Source organism: Oncorhynchus gorbuscha, linkage group LG13, assembly GCF_021184085.1.
Source record: "Oncorhynchus gorbuscha isolate QuinsamMale2020 ecotype Even-year linkage group LG13, OgorEven_v1.0, whole genome shotgun sequence".
Lineage (NCBI taxonomy): Eukaryota > Metazoa > Chordata > Actinopteri > Salmoniformes > Salmonidae > Oncorhynchus > Oncorhynchus gorbuscha.
In genome coordinates, this window is record NC_060185.1 from 48,110,351 (window position 1) to 48,120,465 (window position 10,115).

Genomic DNA, 10,115 nt, shown 5'->3' on the forward strand with positions numbered 1-10,115 from the left:
GCTCCCTGGTAAAAAGTGTACTGGATGTACTGATCACTGGATGATTTGTTTTAAGTCTAATACTGCAGGTAATGGAGTCACCAATGACTAGGGTTTTCAATTTGTCCGTTACATAATGTTGCTGCTACCGTCTCTTATGACCGAAATTAGCTTCTGCATATCAAAACAGTTACTCACTTAATCTGGACAAAGATTTTTTCTTTAATGAATCCGACGCAAAGGATATATAGTTTCTCTGAGACCTTGCCCAAAAACTTGTCATTCACGTGAAGAAAAGACGGAGGTACAGGGGGCGGAGATCAGGGTGCCTTGTGAGAATTTGTAGACGAGTGGGTCACCCGCCTCAACCATCCGTTCTATTGGCCGACGTGCAATCACTGGATAATCAACTGGATTAGCTCAATTCAAGACTAACCTACCAACTGGACATTAAAAACGGTAACATCTTATGTTTCACCGAGTCGTGGCTGAACGACGACATGGATAATTTACAGTTGTCTGGGTTTTCCGTGCATCGGCAGGACTGAACAGCTGCATCCGGTAAGACAAGGGGTGGTGTGTGTGTCTATTTGTCAATAACAGCTGGTTATATCTAATATTAAGGAAGACTCATGGTATTGCATGAGTACCTCATGATAAGCTGTAGACCACACTATCTACCAAGACAGTTTTCATCTATATTTTTCATAGCCATCTATTTACCACCACAAACTGATGCTGGCACTAAGACCACACTTAAAAAGCTCTATAAGACCATAAGCAAACAAGAAAAGGCTCATCCAGAAGCGGCCCTCCTAGTGGCCGGAAACTTTAATGCAGGCAAACTTAAATCAGTTTTACCTAATTTCTACCAGCATATCACATGTGCAACCGGGAGGAAAAAAACTCTAGACCAGCTTTACTCTACACTCAGAGACACAAAGCTTTCCCTCACCTTCCATTTAGCAAATCTGACCATAATTCTATCCTCCTGATTCCTGCTTACAAGCAAAAACTAAAGCAGGATGTACAGTGACTCGCTCAATATGGAAGTGGTTATATGACGTGGATGTTATGCTCCAGACTGGAATATGTTCCGGGATTCATCCAATGGCATTGAGGAGTATATCACCTCAGTCACCGTCCCCACAGTGACTGTACGCACATATCCCAACCAGAAGCCATGGATTACAGTCAACATCCACACCGAGCTAAAGGCTAGAGCTGCCACTTTCAAGGAGCAGGATACTAATCCAGATGCTTAAAATAAATCCCACTTTTCGCTCAGAAGAACCATCAAACAGGCAAAGCGCCAATACAGGACTAAAATTGTATCCTACTACACCGGCTCTGATGCTCGTCAGATGTGGCAGGGCTGGCAAACTATTACGGACTACAAAGGGAAACTCAGCTGAGAGCTGCCCAGTGTCGCAAGTCTACCAGGCGGGCTAAATGCTTTTTATGTTCGTTTTGAGGCATGCAACACCAGCATGCATGAGAGCACCAGCTGTTCCGGTCGACTGTGTGTTCACTCTCTCAGTAGCCAATATGAGCAAGATCTTTAAACAGGTCAACATTCAAAATATTGCGGGGCCGGACTCAATACCAGGAAGTGTACTCAGAGCATGTGCGGACCAACCTCTCTCTGACAAAGTCTGTAATAGCTACATGTTTCAAGCATTCCATCATAGTCCCTGTGCCCAAGAAAGCGAAGGGAACTTGCCTAAGTGACTACCGCCCTGTAGTACTCACGTCGGTATCCATGAAGTGCTTTGAAAGGCTGGTCATGTCTCACATCAACACCATCATCTCGGAAACCCTAGATCCACTCCAATTCGCATTCCGCCCCAACAGATCCACAGAGGACACAATCTCAATTGCACTCAACACTGCCCTTTCCTACCTGGACAAAAAGGAACACCTACTTTAAGAATGCTGTTTATTGACTACAGCTCAGCATTCAACACCATTGTGCCCACATACCTCATCACTAAGCTAAGGACACTGGGACTTCCTGATGGGCAACCCCCAAGTCGTAAGCGTAGGCCACAACACATCTGCCACACTGAGGCCCCTCATGGGTGCATGCTTAGTCCCCTCTTGTACTCTCTGCTCCCCCATGACTGTGTCGCCAAGCATGACTCCAACACCATCATTAAGTTTGCCGACGACAAAACAGTGTGCACCACTCTATGGGACTCCCAATCACGGCCTGATGTGATACTGCCTGGAATCGAACCAGTGACACCTCTTGCACTGAGATGCAGTGCCTTAGACCACTGTGCCACTCGTGCTCCCTCACATTGGTGTTCCATCAAACATATGGAAACCAAATGTTGGACTCCGTTCCATTTACTCCATTCCAGCCATTACAATGAGCCCGTTCTCCTATAGCTCATCCTACCAGCCTCCACTGGAGCATACCATTTTGGGGGGGGCACTCCCAAGTGGATCAGCCCAAACATTTCAAGTCTGCAAGTCATGAAAAATGAAGTCACCTCTATACCCAGCTAACAGATTTGGTTACTTGGAAGATGTGGGAATATATGTTTTTGGTTTCATATTGATTGTGGGAACAAAGCCATATGTTTCCTGACCAGTAAAAAGGAAACATTTAAAAATGTTCTGAGAACAGAAATGAACATTTCTGCTGTTCTGGGAACCTTTATTTTTAGGTTGCAGGGAGGTTCTGAGATTATTTTACTCTTGTTCCTTTAAAGTTTTCCTGGGAGGTTTTATTAACGCTCTGAGATGGAAATGATAGGTTATTTGGAGGTTTTTTAATAACTTCATAAAATAAAATATGAAACTATGAAAAATGTAATTATAAGCCATTTATTATAAGATTTAAGATGTATTTTAACTGTAAAATAAATATGATCATACAATATAGTACAATATTGGCACTATTTCATATTTTTTCATGATGAGGGCTCTAAATCCAATTGAGTATATCATCACAGCAAGATGAAACCACAACGGCTGGACTCGCTAGACTGACACCGTCCATATGCTGTCTCACAGGCTGGGCTCACTCACTCAGAGGAAGAGAAAATCGATTCTGTGTCTGGATAAACCAGAAAATGTGACACGTCACTCCAATGCAAATGTGGGGTCTGAAACCTGACATTTCAAGTCAGCTCCACTGAGAGAGTGGAAACAGAGAGTAGACAGATGGGTCTGTTTGGCACTATAAGGCACAGTACCCTACGGTGTTCACAGAGCACTTTGTACACCTAAATGTCAGTCCGAATCGGTCCAGTACCGCTCAAAGTCCTCCATATGGGAGACATCTATAATCGTGCAAACACGTTTCTAATCATCTGTTCTCTCTCTCACTGGAATTTCCCACTGGGTCGCCAGGATAGATCTAGCATACCATGTTTTAGTACACATACAAAGCTGTTCATTTGAGTATACAAACAGACCACATTTCAAAGGAAACAAGCAGTTATTAAGCTCAGGTGTGGACAATTAGTGGGTGTGGCAAACACACCTGAACACACGTAACAAGATAGAGGAAAGAGATGAGTTTTGATGATTAAGACAATGGAATGTATACTACCGTTCAAAAGTTTGGGGTCACTCAGAAATATCCTTGTTTTTGAAGGAAAATACCATTTTTTGTCCATTAAAATAACATAAAATTGATCAGAAATACATTGTAGACATTATTCATGTTGTAAATGACTATTGTAGCTGGAAACAGCTGATTTTGAATGGAATATCTACGTAGGCTTACAAAGGCCCATTATCAGCAACTATCACTCCTGTGTTCCAGTGGCACATTGTGTTTGCTAATCCAAGTTCATCATTAGGCTAATTGATCATGAGAAAACCCTTTTGAAATTATGTTAACACAGCTGAAAACTGTTGTTCTGATTAAAGAAGCAATAAAACTGTCTTCTTTAGACTAGTTGACTATCTTAAGCATCAGCATTTGTGGGTTCGATTACAGGCTCAAAATGGCCAGAAACAAAGGCCTTTGTTCTGAAACTTGTCAGTCTATTCTTGTTCTGAGAAATGAAGGCTATTCCATGCAAGAAATTGCCAAGAAACTGAAGATCTCGTACAACACTGTATACTACTCCCTTCACAGAACAGCGCCAACTGGCACTAACCAGAATAGAAAGAGGAGCGGGAGGCCCCGGTGCACATCTGAGTAAGAGGACAAGTACATTAGAGTGTCTAGTTTGAGAAATAGACACCTCACAAGACCCTAACTGGCAGCTTCATTAAATAGTACCCGCAAAACACCAATGTCTCAATGTCAACAGTGAAGAGGCGACTCCAGGACACTGGCCTTCTAGGCAGAGTTGTATGCAAAATAACCATCGGACAACCACCTTCTCACCAAGCTCTAAGAAACATATGCCTATCCGAACATCATGCGCCAACTGCGTATCATTTAAACTACGAAAGAAATACATTGTGTCCTCTTATCTTTCACCCCTGAAACTGAATGATTGGTCGGATGTTGTTTTAAAGTTGTGTGTGGCAGAGGAGTGGATATCGAGAGAATCTCATTGAGGAAGAGAATCTCATTGAGGAAGAGAGACGGGTGTTTGTGCGAGCTGTGGGATTGTGAGACAGAAGCAGAATCTTTCTCCTGCTGCAGAGGGCCGCTGTTCATTCCTCTCAAGCACAGAGAAATGAGCTATGATTGATTGCGGGAGAGGCAGGCAACCATTTCGATAGGGAGCACAAATAGCTGTGAATTACCGAGTGCTGTGTAAACGAGGTGGAGAGAAGGGAAAGGGGGTGGAAGAATAGTGGCTAGTGGACAACAAACACATGAGAAGACAGGGAAAGAAAGACTATGAGATAAATAATGGACAGTGTAGGGAGAGAGTGACATAGAGAGAAGAGGGGCGTTATAGGAAAACATGTAATAAAAGAGAAAACCAGACAGAGAGGAAGGGGAAGTGAGGGTGAGAGAGAGTGAGAGACAGAGAAAAACAAGCCTGGTAATCGGAACCAAATACTCCAAGGTGAGGCGTTTAATGTGTGCTAGTGTTTAGTCCTCAGCAAACATTTACACTTCACATTTCATTTAATTGACACACTCAGATCCAAAACGAAGATAGCATCTGAATTCATTACATATTTATCAATCTGAATTCATAAAATATTTATTACAAACTGGAACTCCTCTCATATTTGGTTTAATAATATATGAGTTTTATCACTTAGAATGCATGAGTGAAATGTTTAATATAGTTGGCAAACATTATTACTATTATATAAACAAAATTACAAATAATATTTCAGGGAGCATTCTTCAGATAATTACAACTTGTAACAGTGAAGTTAGTTTGAAGCTCGATGTTTGTTTGAATTTCATATTTTCGAACATCAAGATAACACTGTAGTCCCAATCATGGTTAGGCCTATACTGGCATTTTGATAGGGGGCTCTTTGGTTCAACACAGACAAGTAAGACATTGATTTACTATCATCTGCAATATAAAAGGACCATAGATGCTTATAATAAGTTCTGAAGCATTATAACCTGCTGAATTTAAGTTAAGTTTAGCCATAACTTTCATAGAGCTCATATTTCCACATCTTAGATGGTGTAGTGTTTTTATTTATTTTAATTTGATCAGGAGTGTGTGTATGTGTGTGTGTGTGTGTGTGTGTATGCTGCGTGTGTAGCTAGGTTCCTGATAAGAGTGTGTTAATCCCTCTCTGCTCCATGTTCCTTACAGGTGATCATCTTCAACCTCTTTGGCCCTTCCTCTGCCTCGGCAGCTCATGTCTCCAGGCTCAACAGCCAAGGTATAAGGTCTTTAATTAAGCTTTCCCCAAAAAAACAGAGGTTCAACTCGAGGTGTACCCAAAAATATGTTTCACATCTCCGAATGTCGTTAATCTTTTTGGTGTTTTGTAACAGATGTCTCTTTCCAATGGCATGGCCGGTACACACAGTTTGGATGATGGAATTATATTTTGGACGAACATAGCCTACGTAACCTAAAGGTGACTTTTAAAGTAGCCTGGTTGTGTTTATGCCACACATACAAGGTAATACATTTTAAAAGTTAAATGACAAATATTTAGGCTAGATCGATGCGTTAGATTCTAGGTGCACGAGGAATAGCCATTCGGATAGGATCGGAGGCAGCGCCAGCAGCATACCACCCTGCATGCCACCGCTGGCTTGCTTCTGAAGCTAAGCAGGGTTGGTCCTGGTCAGTCCCTGGATGGGAGACCAGATGCTGCTGGAAATGGTGTTGGATTGCCAGTAAGAGGCACTCTTTCCTCTGGTCTAAAAATATCCCAATTCCCCAGGGCAGTGATTGGGACACTGCCCTGTGTAGGGTGCCGTCTTTCGGATGGGACGTTAAACGGGTGTCCTGACTCTCTGAGGTCATTAAAGATCCCATGGCACTTATTGTAAGAGTAGGGGTGTTAACCCTGGTGTCCTGGCTAAATTCCTAATCTGGCCCTCAAACCATCACAGTCACCTAATAATCCCCAGTTTACAATTGGCTCATTCATCCCCCTCCTTTCCCCTGTGACTATTCCCCAGGTCGTTGCTGTAAATGAGAACGTGTTCTCAGGCAACTTACCTGGTAAAATAACAGATAAATAAAACAATAAAAGGGTGAGTGTTAAGCTTTCCTGAATAACTGGGCCTGCTGGGAACATATGTGGCTACATTATTATAGAGCGATTTGGGAGAAGGATGATCTGCGACAGACAGCGGCATCTCTGTACCAGGAGCAAAAGTGTGGCCAGACTGGCCTGCTACTCTGCCTTTCTAGACCTTGTAAACTGTCAAGCTGATCCAGATGGAATGAAATATTAAAATTCAGAGCGCTTTTGCCAGCATTCAAATGACATTTTCACTGCAGTTTGCAGCCTAGTCGAGTTTTGTACTCAATTGAAAACAACAATGCAATTATTCAGTGGTATTGCAGGCTAGTCAATATAATTGTATTGTCCATACGCAAGATCAACAGAGGAGCTTTTTGAGCTGTCTCATATCTTCACTGTTCTTTCATGCGCAATGACATACCTGGCCTCTCCGGTGCCTATATAATCTATTTGTCCTTGTTCCACTAGATTTATATTGAAAATTGGTGCAACTTTGAATGATGCTATACAGTATGTGCAAGCTAGCCTATTGCAAACAAACGATCCACCTACCACTGCTGTCACCCCTCCCAGTAATTTTAGAACTGTCCCGTATTAAACCTCTGATCCGATATGTTGTAAAACTGTCCTCTTCTTCTTGAGGCCTTGTCTGTAAAACTGTCCACTTCTTGTTTGCACGCTTCAATTGACAATAGGGTAGGCATCTTCTAAACCTTTCACGATATCCCTCTCAGTGCCAGCAGTGTTTCATTCACTCCAAGCTAAGATTACTATGATGATTATCGACGCTGGCAAGGAGTTAACTGAACTGAAATATAGTGTGCTTGCTATCCCGGAGACCTCTACTGCAGAGGTCAGTGAGACACGCAAACACACACATGCACGCACAAACGCAGGATCACAGCAATTCAGTCCTCACTGAACAAATCTGATAGTGAGGGGCAAATGGAAAATCGGAATGTTTCCTCACATGAGAGTAATTAGATAGAGATAAGATGTGAAGGCAGTGGCCTATAATTGACGTTTTATATGCTCAGGGAAGGGGGCAGAATATTCTACCTCGAAAAAAAAATCATATTTACTATTTGCTACAGTTGAGGAATGCCTTTTTTTATATGATCCCAAACCATGCAGGGATATAAGGGCAGACGTGGCTGCTATGGTTCCGTGATCTCTTTAGCCAAACAGGAGCAATGTTACATCACTCCTACAACTTATTGGCCTGCTGGGGTGATGTAAGGGATTGTGATTTCAAGGAAATTGCAGGCTTCCATTATTTCCATAGCCAGCAAAAAGCTATCAAAATGCACGATGGAAGCCCAGGGACAAGTGATTATGGACGTGTGGATATCTGTTACTACACACAAGGGTGTGTGCTCAGCCCTCTCCTGTATTTTCTGTTCACCCACGAATGCGTGGCCATGTACGCCTCCAACTCAATCATCAAGTTTGCAGATGACACAACAGTAGTGGGCTTGATCGCCAAAAACAACGAGACAGCCTCCAGGAAGGTGAGGGCACTCGGAGTGTGGTGTCAGGAAAACAATCTCTCACTCAATGTCAACAAAACAAAGGAGAACATTGTGGACTTCAGGAAACAGCAGAGGGAGCACCCCCCTATCTACATCGAAGGGACAGCAGTGGAGAATGTGGAAAGTTTTAAGTTCCTGGGCGTACACATCACAGACAAACTGAAATGGTCCACCCACACAGACAGTGTGGTGAAGAAGGTGAAACATTTATATTTTGGGTCCATGGCCAGGAAACTCCCCAGACCTTAATCCTTTTGAGAACTTGTGGTCATTCCTCAAAAAGCGAGTGGACAAACAAAAACCCACAAATTCTGACAAACTCCAAGCATTGATTATGCAAGAATGGGCTGCCATCAGTCAGGATGTGGCCCATAAGTAAATTGACAGCATGCCAGGGCGGATTGCAGAGGTCTTGAAAAAGAAGGGTCAACACTGCAAATTTTGACTCTTCGCATCAACTTCATGTAATTGTCAATAAAAGCCTTTGACACGTATGAAATGTTTGTAATTATACTTCAGTATTCCATAGTAACATCTGACAAAAAATATCTAAAGACACTGAAGCAGCAAACTTTGTGAAAATTAATATTTGTGTCATACTCAAAACTTTTGGCCACGACTTTACTGCTTCAGTGGTATCCACCAGGACTGGGGGAAAAAACACAGAACGGGCTTGAAAAATCTCCTTTGCGATGACTAAATATACTGTACCAAGGTACTTTTTTGGCATTTGATCTCTTTGAGCTAGTCTACATTGGCCATTGGATGGAGAGTGTCTTGCCAGTGTTGATGTGAATGGATTTGTGACATGTGACTGTAATTCAAATGTGTCTCATTGAATAATGATAATAAATAGGTCTCTGTCTTCCAAGTGTCTTGTGTGAAACAACAATTGGAGTCCCATCTCTTTGAAATGGATCTGCAAGTGTTTACCTGTGCCAGGATCCACTGTCCTGGCCAGACTTCACCAGCCCAAGGTTATATTACCTGCGCTCTGAAGTTGAATCACATGTGCTGCACATCTCCATCATAATGGATCTTAGATGGAACCATGATCAGAGGCCTTGAATATATTTTTGTTTCCTGTTAAATTTCATCCACTCATTCATTCAGCAATCAAAAAGAATACCAAGGACCTTTTTACGTAGTTTTGTATAGCAGATATTTTGACTGAAAACCCTTTTTCAAAGCAAAAAGGCCAAATCATTGAGGAAAAGTTTAGGCAGTTTATTATGGTTCATTTCAGAAGCTAACAATGAGGCCACATTTGGCCCTCTGTCTTGCAAAATAAAGAGCACTGGCCTGAGGTGTGGCAAGGGCATTGGATGCACAGGTATAATGGATGGATGCACCAGTATAATGGATGGATGCATCAGTATAATCGCTGGTGGAATACTGAACATGGGCACTTCGTCCCACGTCTGCAACCACCCCGCTCTCCCACCCGCTCTCCTCCTTCCCATCACCCCACCCCAGTTCCAGCGGATTGTCTTAGCCTCATGCATATTTCATGGGCCGTGGGTCAGTGTACCTGCCTAAGCTGGCATACACAGGCTGCATCCGTTAACCGTGACACCAAAGGTCGGCTATGGGAGTCCACTGGATCATAATGGATGATTAAGTGAGCCTGAGCCAGCGCCAAAATGACTATGTTTGCTCATTCCCAGTGTGTAGTCTATGGGCAGTTCAGTGTTAGGGGAGATTGGTACACAAAAGTTCATTGGTTCACTAATGACAGAGCAAACTGTGTTCATTAAGAAGAAGGGGTGTTCTGAGGACAGTTGAAGTTCCCGAAAAGCTTTAGCGCACGGTCTGATTTCAGCTGTGGAAGTTTCCAATAAAACCTTTTTTGGCCTTCAGACATTTGGATTGAACTGTGTTGCTTTACTTGATCTTGATGTGGTGGATCTTAAGGTTGTGGGGAGGAGACGGCTGTCAAAAACATATTTGGCTCCTACGTTGTGAAGTCTATACATGTAGTTGCTACCAAACGTTCAACCA